Source organism: Bombus bifarius, unplaced genomic scaffold (assembly GCF_011952205.1).
Source record: "Bombus bifarius isolate JDL3187 unplaced genomic scaffold, Bbif_JDL3187 scf7180000008293_frag, whole genome shotgun sequence".
Classification (NCBI taxonomy): Eukaryota; Metazoa; Arthropoda; class Insecta; order Hymenoptera; family Apidae; genus Bombus; species Bombus bifarius.
This window is the reverse complement of record NW_022884573.1, coordinates 2,753-6,640: the sequence shown is the minus strand read 5'-3', so window position 1 is coordinate 6,640 and position 3,888 is coordinate 2,753. Positions and strand designations below refer to the sequence as shown.

The 3,888-nt window shown below is 38.8% G+C and overlaps 1 non-coding gene across 1 annotated transcript; it reads left to right on the top strand.

Annotated features, from left to right (window-relative positions):
• Nucleotides 1-1,099: 1,099 nt before the first annotated feature.
• Nucleotides 1,100-1,218, top strand: LOC117212390. Its single transcript, XR_004488449.1, has one exon. It is a non-coding gene; the product is annotated as a 5S ribosomal RNA (ribosomal RNA).
• The last annotated feature ends 2,670 nt before the right edge of the window (nucleotides 1,219-3,888 follow it).

The following is a 3,888-nucleotide window of genomic DNA, read 5'->3' as shown; positions in this document are numbered from 1 at the left end:
AAACCTTTTAACAAGTATGTATGGTGTTTCTCTGTTTTGGGTGTGTACGTGTAAAAGGTTGTGTTAGCTGAGAGGAGTATTTGTTTTGCTTTGTGGAAATCGGGTAGGTTTCGGAGGTAGAGTGCATGTTTACCTGAGTGTATTCTTTTAATATGGAACTGATTGATGCCCGCTACTTTCTCTATGAGCGTTACCGTGTCCTTTGGGTCTTGTAGCGTTATGTTGATAGGCGGCGGTTTGTTATCCCTTGTAGTGGATGGGGCGTTCGTACGCCCCTCTGCGGTGTATCTGGTGGGGCGTCCGTTCGGTGCTCGGTCCCCCCTTGGCGATGCTGGTGGCGCTGGGCCTCCTGGGTTGTACGATGGGGTCTGTCGCCCCTGCAGTGTTGATTGTTTTGGTGGTATGGTGGGACTGTGTTTTCCTATTTTGCCTCGTAATGTTTCGTTTTTCTTTTTTATTTGTTCTAGCGTTGAGCTCGAAGTAGAGTAGTTTGATGGTCCCGGTTGTGGATGAGGCTCTGGTTCAGATTGTAGTATACTGAATCTGTTTTTTGTTATGATTGCTGGAGGCGAGGTTGCTCTTACGGGCTTCATGTTTTTCATTTCTTTAGCCTTTTCTTCTTGGCTGGAGTGATAATCTACAACTGTGTTTCCTAGGATGTTTACTAGTCTTTTCGTCCTGGCAACCAGGTTTGGTTGTGGGTTGAGTTTCCGCGTCTTTTGAGCGGAAAGTCTTAAATTATTCTTGATTTTGTTGGCTGTTTTTTGTGTGATTATTTTTCTCTTGATGGCTTTTTTTATCGGGTCCACGGTGGGTTCCGTTTCGTTGCTTTTGGCTTCATTATCGGTAACTTCTATCTTTTTATACAATTTTATTTTGTCTTATTTTATTTTATTTTATTTTTATTCTTATTTGTATTTATAGAGATGATGTCAATGCAATATTTTTCACTTTTTGTCACTTATTCCTTCTACTTTAATGAATGTTTGTCTACTTTGACGCGCGTACTGAGAGGTCCGTCCTGCTCGGAGGTCTACAGTCAACTGACCACTTCTTTTTTCCTGAATATTAAGAGCAAGTAACAAAATTACTCACTTCAGCCAACTCTCATACCACGTTGAGTGCACTCGTTCTCGTCCGATCACGAAAGTTAAGCAACGTAGGGCACGGATAGTACTTAGATGGGTGACCGCTTGGGAACTCCGTGTGGTGTTGGCTTTTTTTAATTTTTTCCAATTCTTCCTACTTTTCTTAATAATTTATGGTCATGTACATCGTGTTAAAAATATACTTTTAGTATTACAGCGTATGTCAATGTCGTGGTTATTCGTTATACATTCAAGTACGCTTGTTTGAAAGTCAATAGACTATTGCTGAATCACGTACTACTTATAAATTGTTGTCTAGCACGTAAGTGTAATTTCATGTACATTATACACTAGTACTGTGCGCTATAATTCATGAACTGCACAATAGATTTAACGCACCAATTATCTATGCATCTATTACACTGATTCCTGCAGTAGTTTTTACTTTCCACACTCTATGGCCGCCGTTTGCACAAAACGGCTATTTATATTTATTCCAATTTTTATTCCACGGATGACGATGTAATAAATTTGTTAACATATAGCAAACTCGATACCGAATATTCATTACATACGTCTAATCCATTATGTCATTCGTGGTTTAAGTGAATATTTACTTTCACGTTAAAAAGACAAAGAAGGTGAAACCATACTAATTGCTGTACGTTCTGGTCGTTGTAAAAGATTTTGGATGGAAGAAACATAAACAGCTTGGTTTTCTTTTCCTAATCAAATCCAGTCTCTTTCTATGATAACGCAACGGATATCATAGAAAACAACGGATATAACATAGTTGATTAAATAAACCAGTAACACCATAAATTAATTATGCGCATAAAGTTCATATTACTTGTCTACCAACCAACCAACCAACCAACCAACCAACCAACCAAACAGCACAAGTTATGTGATATAAATAACCTGATGAGATAATCTTTCAAGCACGAGTCCAAAATCTACAATGGCACAACTTTTCTTCGAAACAGAGACGTCCAGCTGTTTTTTCTACAACCCGTTTTCACTATGAATTCAATGGAACACCGTTTGGCCTAAAAGGTGTAGCCACCTGAGTAAAATTTCATACATTTAGGTGGACGTATGCACATCGTTCATCTTCACGAACATTTATACGTAAAGTCACATACACGTATTGTCTTCATAGTTGTTCGAAAATCGTGTCTCCTTGGCGATGAATTACAGTAGAGTTTTGTACAGTAGTGAATTACTTAGAGAAGACAGCGCAAGCGAAACAGGAAAAGGTGTGAGAGTCGGCTTAATAAGATACATATCGGTCAAACAATGTCGGCCTTTTTCATCCAACGCTTGCATAAAATGCTAACAGTTATTCTTTTCGTAAAACAATATCAATTATTTATTAGCATACTATTTTTATAATCAATTCGTTATATTTTCTGTATGATTGATCGCAATTAATCGGTCGTCATTCCCGTTACTGGGGGGAAATCAACCTACAGGGCCCTAGCGTTCCCTTTAACACGCCACTAAGTTCGACGGTTGAGTAGTGTAAAATGATCCGAATTCAATCGTCCATGAAAGAATACTAATTATCCATCAGTCAATGGTTAAACCTTATGTTTAATTTTTTTTAATTAAATTTTTACTGACTTTTTTGTGAGATTTTTCTGATTAAAATGAGGCCAAACACGATATAATTTATATCACATTTATATGTATATGTCGGAGATAAAAGGACACCGAAGCCTTCCCTTTGGAATTTGGGAAAACCCCTTAACACATTAATCTAGATTCTACTATAGCCGCAATTAAGCAATTGTCGTTATTCAATCCGATTGTATTTGTTCGAGATTTGTGATAATGAATTTGGGCTCGAGGCGACAATCAGTCGCCGAATGTAGCCGCGGTCAAGGGATGAACGCTTTCTCTAACAGAGGTATAGAGAAATTCTATAGCTCTCCTTAAAAGAAATAATTGTAGCGGCACTCGACAGTAAACATTCCAACGGTCTCTGTCCCGTGGCTCGCCACACGCAGACCCTATTCTCCGGCTAAGATGATTACCAGATGTCGATGCATCTCCACAGTACATGTTCAGCAAGCTTGAGAACCCGTTATAAATTTTAAGATTCAGTTTACTAAAGTCCTTCAAACAGACAAACAGTTTTTGTCCCAACTACGTGAAGATAGGGGAAATGTATTTTTTTCACGAACGACGCTTCCCACTAGCAACTTTCCCTCAAGGGCGGCTAGCATCCTTTTCTCGATACCAACATGGAAATTGACCAATTGACAGCAACGTCAATTTCCCTCACTTTCCGAACAAGGGCTTTTCTCGACGAATCCGATGACCTCGTGTCCTTAGACACACCCCATCACAGTTTTCCTCTGCAGCATCACCCTGACGGAAAGTCATTCTCTCTCGTGATGTCTCAGTAGCGAGTTACATAGTGTCTTTACGCTTGGTGAATATTCTACGTTTTAACAAAAAGTTAGTTTAGTAATACTTGTACCGTAGACAAGCAAGTTGAGTACAACTTGGACTTTGGAAGGAAGCGCATTTTGTTATTCCGCTGACCGCGGATTCGTTATTGAACGTAGGATTATTGTCATTAGCATCTCGAGTATCTAATTACTACGGCTACTTGTCAAATTCTGTAATAATCATATTTGTACTAGTAAATATCTTCTCTGTTACATAACAACAATGGCTAATACAAATGAAGATTCGTTACACGCACCTAACCCTAATCATAATGTGAACCCGAAATATATATGCCAGAAATAATATATATGTCGGAGATGAAAGGAAAGCCGAAGCCTTT